Below are 12,335 nucleotides of genomic sequence, written 5' to 3'. Positions count from 1 at the left end.
TGCTCTATCCATACTGTCACAAATGGCAAGATATCATTTTTTTCTTTGATGACTGAATAACACTCCATTGTATATAAATTCCACTGAAATTTATTTGTATGTATGATATAAAATAAGGGCTAAATTCGATTTTTCCCATATTGATATCTAATTAACGCAGTGCTATTTCTTTAAAAAAATCCTTTCCTCAGAGTTCTGCAGTACCATCTTTGTCATATATGTTCATACATGTGTAAGTCTGTTGCTGGGCTTCTTAATCTGTTTTCCTCTAGTTTATTTATTTCTCCAATACCAGTCTTAATTACTTTATAACAAGTTTGGATATCTGGTAATATTAAGTCCTCCCAACTTTGTTCTTCTTTAAAGTTGTCTTGTTTATTATTGGCCCTTCCCATACAAGTTAAAGATTTTGAATCAGATAAACTCCTATTTCTCCTATTCATATCTCAAGTGTCAAATCAATACCATTTCACTTTGGGGGGAAAAAAATCTTCCTGATCCACTGAGGCAAAATGAGTTTAGACTCCTGTAATATCCCAAACATACTTTCATGGGACACTTCCCATACAATATTACATTGGTGTACTTGCCTATTTCTACAATTAGAAGGTGAGCTTCTTGAAGGAAGGGACTTTGAGTTGTTCATATTTATATCTCTAGTTCCTAGCACACTGGTGCTTAGTGAGGATATGTCACCTGTTGAAGGTAGGAGATAGGAATATTTTTTTCATAGTCAGTTATTATTTCTTATTGTAAAAGTCTTCCATATTTTACCTGTCATTTCCTATAGTATGAGGATGCTGTGACACATGTTTCACAACTTTTGGAGGTCTTTTGTTTTGCTTACTCATAGCTCTATTTTAAATGAATGAGTTTATTGGCTATCTCCAGTGAACTAAAGACTATAGGTTTTAATGAATGCCCAGTTTAGAAATTGGATGAATTACTCTGTCTTGAAGTTAACAAGTTATTTATTACTTTCTGGCAAATATGAGAGGAAAAATTCTTTCAAATTAAAGAAGATACTTTCATATGCTTACTTTAGTAATAATTAGGATAAATATAAAGGGCATGAAAAATTTTTTAAAAACTCTTGCTTAATCAATGGATTTAGAAAAAAACAATTTTGTTAAATTTCCTGTCATCTTTTCAAATTCCCTGTTTTCCTTACAAGGCCCACTGCTACAATTCTATTTCAAGATACCCTCTTCTCCTTTACTCTTTCCTTTCCCCAAACTATTGTGTATAAATTACATAAAGCCTTGCTTGGAATGAGTCTCTTGCTTCAACCACCTTCAGTGGCTTGCTAATGCCTGGGGAGAAAAAAGCAAAAACTTTTCAACATGGTGCTCAAGTACTGCTACTCTGTTTGTACCTATTTGATCTTTACAGCCTCAACTTCCAGGAATCCCTTATAGATAGCACAGGTTTGGGCCAAGCTGGAATGTTTAGCATTTCCCATCCCTATTCACTTATATTATTTCCTCCATCCAAAATATTCAATATTTCATCGCTTCCAGTGGAGAAAATACCTATTATCCTGGGTTCAGTTCAAAGGTTACTCCTCCTACTACCCTGAAGGACCAGGGTGGCTGATATTCTGGGGATTGTCACTACTTATATGACGTTGAGCAAGCTTCTAGAATTGATATGAAGATTATACATATAGACTGAGCACATTTCTGTCACATAATGGATATTAGTATTGTCGCCCTTCCCTTGCCTCACTATTTCAACGAAAGAGACTTCTCCCTTTTTCATATTCTCAAAGAACTTAGTTGACAAGTTATATCTCTCTTTATATTACTGTCTTTGCCACAGAAACTAGTATAGAGCTTAGCATATTGTTTATAAACAAAACCATGAACAAATGCATATATTTACTGGGTCTTATAAGTGCTGGGGCTCAAGTTACACGGATGAATATGACCAGATTGCACTGCCTACAAAAAGCTAACAGCCTAAGTGTGGGAGATGGTAATGTAATCATATATTTAAATGTTTAAATGTTATTGTCTACGTGTTACATTAAATGATAGACATACACACATGGGAAAGAATTATTAGGCCACATGCATTAGGCTAGGCAATAATGTTACACCACAATAAAGCAGACACTGTGTGCAAAAGAGTCATATTATTTAGACAGATTTAATATATTTCACAGAATTAAACTGTGTGGGTTTTCTTTACAACTTTCAGCTGTGAAAGGCCTGAATATAGAAGGCCTGTAAAGTTTTCACTCACATTGTTGATACTGGTAGGAGAGCTCCCTCTCAGGTTTTCACAGTGGTGAGTCACAAGGCTGATACACTTTAACTCTCTAGGCTAAATTCAGCTCAGGAACTTGTAACAATACAGATCAACAGCCTAACACATTCTCTTTAAACAAAATATAAGAACCTTAGCTTTCTCTAGAATATTTGATTCAGATTCCCCTTGGGGGTGTGTGTGTGTGTGTGTGTGTGTGTGTGTGTGTGTGTGTGTGTGTGTGTGTGTTACACCTTTGTAATAAAATCATCTGTGGCTAACAGGTAACATGGGCTTGGATGAAGCTATATAATAGTAAGAGAGAGAGACCTGGAGTCAGGCAGAGCAAGGTTCTCCTCTCCATCCCGTCACACTAGCTGCCTGAGTCTAGGTAAGTCTCATTGTTATCTTTAGAGGTGGTAAAAATGTACCAAGTCATAAGCTTGTTGTCCACATCAAGTATTTTCTAGGTTAACACCTAGGTAGTGCTCAGCTCATGATAAGTGCACCAGGTTGGTACACTTAAGGTTTCTTTTATGGAGTCAATCCATCTCATATTTAGTTTTCCTCTTTTCCAGCTACCTTCTGTTTTTCCAGCATTATTGGATTTTCCAAAGAACCCAGCCTTCTCATGATCGCCTGAAGTAGGACAGCTTCTGTTTTGTTAATTTTGCCTCCAGCGGTGTTTCAGGTTTAATTTGCTCTAGGATCCACCTGTTTGTCTTTCTGGTGGTTCAAAGTATCTGTGGAGTGATCCTCTAACACCATATTTCAAATGAATCATTTTTTTTTTCCTATTAGCCTTCATCACTGTCCAATTTTTGCATCAGTACATAGTAACTGGGAATACGAGGGTGAGGATGATCTTAGCCTTGGTCATCTTTGCTGGTGGTGAGCTTTCCTAATTCTTCCATTGCTGCCCTTCCAAGTCTCAGCCTTCTCTTGATTTCTCAGCTGCAGTCTCCATTTGAATTGATGACTGAACCAAGGTAAGCAAAACCTTTAACAATTTTAACGTCTTTGTAGTCTATGTTAAAGTTGCGCATTTCTTCTGTAGTCGTGCTTTTTGTTTTCTTGACGTGTGCATGCGTGTATACATGCATATATAAAATGTACATAAAAATATACACACACGTATTTATATGGAAGTTTGTGAATTCCCCCAGCAGGGTAGAAACTCTTTGAGAGTAGAAACTTGTCTTTGTTCAACACATCTGTAACAATGTCTGGCACATTAAAGGAAGACAGCACATACTTGTTAAATATTGGAATGCATCTTTGACTCTATCTTGTCTACCGCTATCATTCATAACGTAAATCTGCTGGTATAAATCACATTAATCACAGCTAAACACAGACGGCACTGCCAGACATTGTTCTAAGTACTTTATAGATATCAACTCATTTATTCTTCAAACAACTCTATGAGATAGGTACTATCATTATTCTCATTTCGTAGATGGGGAAACTGAGGCACAGAGTGTCAGGTGACTTCACAATTGGAACCAGGATTTGAATCGGTTATGTGTTCTTAACTGCTGTGCTGTTTCTTTAAGATTGTCATTTTCATTGTCTTTAGAAGCCAAATTCTCATAAGAGTCATAGTACAAAGCAGGATAAGGATTAGAGTTATAGAAAGTTGGGGTGGGGGTGATGCTGCTGAATAATATAATTAGAAACCAGAGCGATTTTTCTAGATTCCAAGAAATTTTTCTTTTTAGTTTCTCCAAACATCCATACTGGCTGCAGGGTGCGATGAGGAAATCCCTAAGACTCGAGCATGGGAAAATCAAAAAAGTATTTCTCTTTGCTCTTTACAATGACTTATATGAATGCATGGCTAAAAGAAAATGGAAAACAAGAAATTAACCAGGTCTATGGAGAGATAAGGAAGCAGCCAGCAGTTCAGTTGTGAGGCTGCAGTCAAGGGGTGATAACTGGAGATGTCCATTTTCCCACTAACAGCTGCTGATGTACAAGCCCCAAAGTAAACATTAGTGCTCAGGGATATTATATGAATGTGAAGCACCATGTGCTGGGTTTCTGTGCCATGAAAAACAGTGGACCTTTGGGGTAAGCCTACTCTTTTAGCCAGTGACGTAAGCGCAACATTAGACTCTGGGCCCCCAAACACTTTTGCAGCCGTCATCTACCTTTCGAACTTGGAGTGGGAAGTCCTCCTAATAGGTGGTTGGCAGTATCAGAACCTGTGTTTTTGTTCCCAAGCTCAGCAAAGGAAAATAGCAGTTCATCTTTTCAGTCATATATAAATACATGAGAGAATAAGTAAAACCTTCTGGTTAAAAAATTCCCTCTAAATACCAGATAAAGTCCTGAAGCTGATGAATTGGTCAGAGATTTATTTGAAATCAGGGGCTCTGGGCCCAGGAACTCCCATTGTGTGGAGATATTTGCTCTGTTTTACTAGGTAGCACCTGTTCCATGGCTTGACACAAAGGCCGCACCAAAACACATATAAAGTCGTGGGGAGCGAAACACAGATCAGGGTTTGAGTCTTGATCCAACCCTTCCTGATACTGGAACTTTCTTTAAATTCCTTTACCTCTCGGAGTGTCATCCTACTCAACAATTAGAAGAGGTAAAAATACCTGGGTAATGGCTTGAAAACGGCAAGTCACTATACAAATGAGATCAATACCAACACTAATCAACAAAATTAATATAAACTTTAATATTACCGATCTCTCTACCCCATAGTCAAAAAATAGCTATCCTGGTCTACTAAGCTTGCTCTTATTCCCCATGACTGACAGAGCCCCAGACACCTAGCATCATTTCTTTTTCCTAATTTGGAAATAGTGTAGCATAATGGGGCGAGGGCCCTCGCCAATGAATTAGGATGCCCAGTCTCAAACTTCAATTCTGACTAAAATTTGCTGGGGTAACCTTGGATGACTCACTGTTTTTCTGGGCCTCAGTTTTCTCATTTGAAAATTGAAGAATCTGGTATAGAAAATCTTTGAGCAATCTTTTAGTTCTAAAGCCCATGATCACTCATTATCCAAACAGAAGCATGTGCATCAAACTAAAGATGTTACCATTTTAGGGCAGGTTCACAACTGTATATCTGGACTTGTGTGGCACAAGATCTAGAGAGGGGTTGGCCAGGGGGAGCTAGCTGTAGCCTCAAAGCTCCGATTCCTCCCAATTTTCTGACCACAGAGAAAAAACTGGCATCCCAGCTAAGGTCAGTCCTTCGCAGTCCAGAGAAACACAGATCTCCAGCAAAGCCTAGGGGCCTGGGAACAGGAAACCCAAAGCTATCCCTTCCCCCACATCTCCCCTCTGCTCCTCACTACAGCTCATGCAGCTGCTTAGGTCTCAGGCAGCGGTGGTTCTCATTAAACTAAGCCTCAACTTAAAATGATAAAATCACATCAACAAAGTCTTCCTCCCCACTCTGATCCTCATCCAGGAACTCCCGGAACCGTCCTTGCTCTATCTGCTCAGGCATTGACACCGCTTTTCTCCTTCCAGATTCCCGGCATGACTTTATCTGCTCCTCTAATCCCCCTCCATTCCTCACAGACCATCTGCCTCTTTGGATCCACCTTCCCTTTCTGGTTGGATGTGCTCCCTCCCGCCCCCAGCTCTTGGCCTGAGCCTGGGCCTGGCGTCTTCTCAGCACAGCTCTGGTTTGGTCTGATCTGTCTACTTGGCAATTGCACATCACCACCGCTTCTGACCCATGTGCCCAGTGCCAACTTATCGCACAGGCTATCTCCTCTGCGTACCAGGTGATATCCTCCACCTTATAACTGGCTTCTCAGGCCCCCCTCAAGACTTTAAGACTCAGAATCCTCAGAAGGGTAGATGCCTAGAAATCTATATTTTTAAAAGGCTCCCTCACCCAGATTTAGCAATCTTACATTTATTATCTTAATTCTCTGATTTACTGAGGACTGACGCTGGGTTCTATGCTGGATGAGGAGCACACCACGGTGAACACATGTTGCTGGGAAAACTGAAATAGGTGCAAAGTGTTGCAGAAACACAGAGTAGAGAGTGATTCATTTTTTCTAAGAGTGGAATTAAGTTTGGAGAAGTTTCCACAGTGGAAGTAACATTAAGAGTGAGTACTGACGCATGAGTAGGATTGCCTAGGTGGGGAGGGGAGGGAGGCCACCCCAAACCAAGCAAACTGCATAAGCAAAGGCAAGGAGGCAGACTGTGCATGTGTTGAAAAGGCAAGCGGTCTAGTGTGGCTTGACTCTAGTAGTAAGACGGGTAGGGTGGCATCATCCTGTACCCATCCCTACTCCTCAGTCTTCTAGTTTTTCGCCTCACAACTATTTTCACTGAAGAGTTAATTTCACAAAATATATGTTGACAACGTACGAATGTTAGCAAAATCCTTATTTGAGGCTGTTTTTTAGCTTGTATTGAAATATACTGAATCGATGAAGGGAAATAGTATCAACGGAGATGTTTCGGTTTAGAGTAGGGTTTCTCATCTCCGGCACTACTGGCACTTTGGGCTGGACAGTCTTCGTTTTGGTGCCACCTTGAGCACTCAGGATGTTTTGCAGCATCTCTGGCCTCTACCCACCACATACCAGTACCAATCCCTCTTCCCCCAAGTCACGGCAATCAAAAAATATCTCCAGGCATCGCCAAACGTCCTCTGGGAGTTGGTGGAGTGGTAGGGGGAGATGGGGGACTTAAATCACTCTTGTTTGAGAATCACTTGTATAGAGGGAAAAAAACCACGAGCATTGGAGTCAGACTCAAGTTCAAACCTTGCCATAACTCCAGTTATGTGATTACAGTAATATTGTTCTTTCTGCCTTTAATTTCCTCATGTACAGAATGGGAAATAACTTCTACCTTGAAAGATTACTGTGAGGACAAGAGATAAAGTTTATCGGGTGTCAGAGTACCTGGCATGTAGAAGGCAAGCAAGAACGGTCATTACAGTGACCATTACAGTGAATAAGGGCAGTGGTTCTTTCTGTTTTTATTAATAATGATGTTGTCGGTATTAGGAAAAAAGTCTAACTGAAGTTTAAAAGTTACGATGAGTAAATAAATTTCAGTTTACCAAGAAGCAATAATAGGGCAAAAAAAATATTACAATTACATTATCAGATATCACTTCCTCTCAATTTTGGACACATTCTGTTTTCCCAAAGCCCTCCATACTTGGCACATATAATTGCAATTGTTTGTTTAATGTTTATTTTCTCTACTAGACTACAAATTCCCAGAAGTCCAGTATCCTCTCATACCTACCATACACCCCCATCAACTAGTAAAGTTGATCATCAATATTTATTGAAAGACTTTCTTTTTTAAATATTTGTTTCTTGCTCAACTGATATTTTAAGGGTAGAATCCAAGAGCAGAATGGGTCACATTTTAACAGACAAGCCATTCCACAGAGCGCAGTGATTAGAAGTGGGAGCTCTGGCATCAGATGGCATGGATTTAAATTATGCATCTACACATACTAACTGTATGATGCTGGGAGGCAGGTCGTCTTTGTGAGCTTCACAGTCTCATCTGACCAAAGGAACAAAATAATAGTATGGATTAAGTTGCTTTGAGAATCAGTGTTGCCTGCAGAACTCTGATCATGGTAAAACAAGAAACTGGCATGTTTTATTATTCACTGGAAGAAACTATGTTTTGCTTTATGAGGGCATGGACCAGACCTCTTTTTGTAAGACTGGCTAAACCAATGCTGCTATTAAAAAAAATGAAGGAAGGAAAGAAGGAAGAAAGGAAGGAAGCAAGGGGAGGGTGAGAGGGATAAATTAGAAATCTTCATTTTGGTTTGACTCTGCAACTCAGATGAACACTTTAAACCAATTCAACATCTGGCAAAGAATCTAGTATCTGAAATCAAGGAATGATGCTAAACCTAGGTACAAAGTTTACTCTTGGCCAACACCTGCTAATGTGATGGAAGCACAAAAGGACAGTGACTTCTAGACAAATAGGAGTGGATCAGGGAGTGCTCAAACCATACTCTTTTGCTTCATGGAGAACTGAGTCAGGTATATCTATATATAGGGACAATTTCTACTGTAATGAGAGGCTACTAAATTTCTCAGTTGTAATATCATCCCCTCATGGAGGGAATTCCATTCATTCATTCACTAAATATGTACGAATTAAGGGTCCTTCATGTACAAAGCACTGGGATATAGGATGAAATGACACAGTGCTTTCTGTTAAGAGATTTTACAATCTAGTAAATGAGACAAAGTTGCACAGACAAAACTGGACAATATGCACAGTAATGGAGGCAAGTCCAAGAGCAAGGAGGAAGGTGTGCTTAAATTAAGTCAGCTTGGGGCAGTCAGCGCTCCCAGAGAAGATGCCACCTGATTGAAGATTTGACGATAATCAGGAGTGTGTCTGATCGATACAAACAACTGAAAGAAGAGGGGCCTGAGAAAGAAATCAGGTTGTTATTGCCTTTCAGGACAGCTGGGGTGCTTGAGCCAAGAACAGACCTGGAACAAAGTTAATACTATTTTTATAAGCTAGAAAAATATCAGCAGCAGGAGCCCTGGCCAGAACCACCCCCACAGAGAGCAAACAAAGCTACTCCTATCTTCTGGCTGTCTGTTGGAGAACTTACTAACCAGTACCTTAAGAACAAAATGTTCTTTTATCTTTAGTTTTTATTCCCACAAAGTCCTCACTCTTCTTTTTTCAGAACTGGAAAAAGTACGAATTAAGTTTTACTTGCATCTTTGATCTTGATCCTCTAGTCCCAGGCTTCCCTTAAGAATGAGAGTACAGGAGGATTTCCCCAAGGCAGAGTAATGACCACTCCTACCAGTCAGAATGTGGGGTCCATGGAAGGTCATGCCAGGTCAGCACTTGAAGGGACTATAATGGCTTGTGAGGCCTTGTTTGTGCGAGGCCTGGATGGTATCCAATTCTGACCTCCAAAGCCATATTCTTACTTGACATTCAGCAATCTCTTAGCACAAAGTTCGTCTAATCATTTCTTGAGGTTATTTTAGACCTCAACCTACAACAGCATCTTAAAGTAGTGAATCCTGTGTTCTGTTACAGAGAGCCAGGGAAGGAAAACTAGGACTGATTCGGGGAAGGCAGATGGGAATCCAGAAGCCTGAGGTTCTTCTCCAACTGCCCATCCAAAGGGAAGAGAGTTCTCCTGTATAATTCCTACCAGGGCAGTCACTCAGAGAACTTCCATTTACAAAGCTCCTAACTTGTGTCAGGCATTGTGATTCAACAGTGAGAAAACCAAAGGGAAATACCTTAGGATTATGTGCCTACGATGTGCCAGACGCTATGCCAGCTACTTTACATATTTGCTTCATTAGTTCTCATAACAAACCTGTAAGGGGGGCATTGCTACCTCTTATTGCAGAAGAGGAAACAGAAGTGTGAAGAGTTATGACACCTGGCCCATAACAAATGGTATGGAGAAAAGGAATTTACATCTGTATATTCAGACTCCATGTTCAGAGCCCTTATCACAGCATCACAATATGTCTCAGGGGTTGGTTGTCTCAAAACAATAAAATTATGGTACAAAAATGCAGGTCAGGAGGAAACAAGCAGAATTTTTACCCCAAAAGGAGTGAAGCTTTGTCTGCTGTATTCACTGCTGATAATACCCAGTGCACAGACCAGTAACTGCCAGGTTTGCAAGCACTCAATATATCTCTTTAGTGATGATGTGGTTGGACAGGTAGATGATCTTTATGAGATCTCCAGGCGTCTGTTCTCCTCCGCATCTTAGTCAGGACACAGGCAGGGTGGGACACGAGAGTGAATGTTTGCTCCCATGCCCCCTCTCTTTTCTAGACGTGTAATCTTAAAGTGGCTGTTAGATGAAGGGGAGAGGTGGAAGTAAAAGAAAGTATAAGGATAAAACTTGGTCACAATTGTTAAGTAGGTCTCCACCGTCCCACGGTCATGGAGAACCCCTTCCTGTGCTCTTCCCAGCCACTGTTGGCCCCTCAGCTCAACCCTTTAAGAATCTAAGGTCCTTATTCTCTTTCCACTTGAAGAACTTACTTTTGGAAAATGCAAGGTAAACTCACTAACTTAAGGGCATTTGTATATTGAAGGTAATAAAAGCTTGTAAGGGTAACTTTGTCATTAAATGTCTCTGATTTAGGAAAAGAGTGGGGCCATTTGATAGCCTGGATTCCTCCCAGTGCAATTCACCCAACACTCTCTGAGTGTCTACAAGTACCAGGTGACATACAGGAAGTAGCTTCCCCTCCTGGAGGCACAGTGAGTCTTGGACAGAAGTGAGAAGGTGTATTGGTTCACACCTTAGGGAGGTCTGGGGAACTGAGAAAGAAAACAAGTGCTGAAGGTCCTCAAGGTGCAGCCCATCCTCAAGGTGCAGCCCTCTTCTTTCAGCATAAGATGGTCCAAGCCAAGTGCCTGTCTCCTGGGTGGGGGTGATGATCGAGACCATTGCCCAAGAGATAACTGAAAAAGCATGATGGAGAAAGTGTCCCTGGCCTCAGACATGATATAAAATGTCAGGATTACTAGGAGGCAGGAACCTACCGAGATTACAAATTCTCTCTGTGCCTGTCCTTCAAATCGAAAGCACACCCTGCTCACACTGAACAGGGAGAGAAACACCCTTACCTATAATCACCACTATCTACCATTTGACCAACTCACATGTATTAGTGGCTGTTTGTTATTTCTCAGGCACTGTGTAAGGTCCTAAACACATGAAGATGAACAAGATAGACACGTTCACAGATCAATGAGCTATCTTCCTCTGAAAATCCATGGATTGTGCAGAGAACAAGATATGGCTTAATAATCTGCCACTGATTAACTCTCACACTATAGGTTAAGGCCATTTCACCTTCTTGCCTTTAAGAGACTTTATCCATGGAAGATATTTATTAAGAACGAGACACAGGGCTCAGCACAGGTGGTACAAAATGAATACTATAATGCCCTGCCCTCAAGGAACTCCTGGTGCAGTGGAGAAGACAAGAAGGTAAATCAGTAATTACAACACGATGCGACCATTTCTCCAAAGGGGTAGGGACATGTACCGAAAGAAATACAACATAGAGAATTTCTAAATAAATCTGAGTGTTTTATGAAAGGCTATGCAGAGGAGAAAGTGTCTGATATGAGTCTTCACATTAGAAAAGGAGTTAGCCATGGGGAGAAGTGGAGGACCAGTCATTCTGGGAAGAGATATAAATGTGTAAAGACACAGGTGTAATGCAGGGACAGAGTTTTGGGAGCACAGTTCTATGTAAGTATTCAAAAGATAACTGTTGGCTGTAATATGAAGTATAGGCTAGGCTATCTTTCAAAGTTTTGACTATGATCCATGGTGAGAAATTCATTTTCATAATGGCCCAGTATATATACATATGCACATACACATAAAATAGGAAAAGAAGTTCACAAAACAAAGCTTGCTCTTTGTGATGTATTCTGATGTTTTCTACTCTGATCCGTTCTATTCTGAAAATTCAATGGTCATAATCTAGTAAGTAGATTTCCATGAAGTTTGAAGCATAATTTTTAAAAACACCATTACAAAAGACTAGGGAAAAAAGATATGGCTATAGTTGAAATGAGAGATATTGAGAATTTGAACAACCAGAAAAAACAAACCTCAATAAGGATGAAAAAGAAGATAGCATCATCACGCTTTACTGTAATCCTTGTCTCATTGTCTGTTTTCCCATTAAAATTTGGAGAAGAGACCTTGATTCTGTTTTAAATTCAGTCCCCTAACACCATGATGGAGATGTAGTAAGTATTCAATGGGTCATTGAAATAATGCATACATGAATGTTAAGCTTCAAAGTTATTTAGGAAATAAAATCAAGACTACACTTAAGTAAGTAGATATAGGATGTAAGCCAAATATATTATGAAAATAAATCAATTAGGTTTATAAGAGTATTGGAGTACATTTAGAAAAAACAGTAAGTACACCATCATCATAAAAAACAGTAAGTACACCATTTGAAGTTAACATATCTTTTTCAAATTTTCCATAAACCAAAGAACCATCTAGATATCAATTCAGATCAATATTTTTCTATTATTCTGCATGGAGAAATTAATAAAAT

The 12,335-nt window shown here is 39.9% G+C and overlaps 1 protein-coding gene across 6 annotated transcripts in view; it reads right to left on the bottom strand.

Annotated features, from left to right (window-relative positions):
- FGGY (FGGY carbohydrate kinase domain containing) overlaps positions 1 to 12,335 on the bottom strand; it is a 367,647-nt gene that overhangs the window by 173,562 nt on the left and 181,750 nt on the right. The window lies entirely within an intron of this gene.

This window comes from Pteropus alecto, unplaced genomic scaffold, assembly GCF_000325575.1.
Source record: "Pteropus alecto unplaced genomic scaffold, ASM32557v1 scaffold25, whole genome shotgun sequence".
Classification (NCBI taxonomy): Eukaryota; Metazoa; Chordata; class Mammalia; order Chiroptera; family Pteropodidae; genus Pteropus; species Pteropus alecto.
The sequence above is the reverse complement of the archived record's forward strand: the minus strand, read 5'-3'. Positions and strand labels throughout refer to the sequence as shown.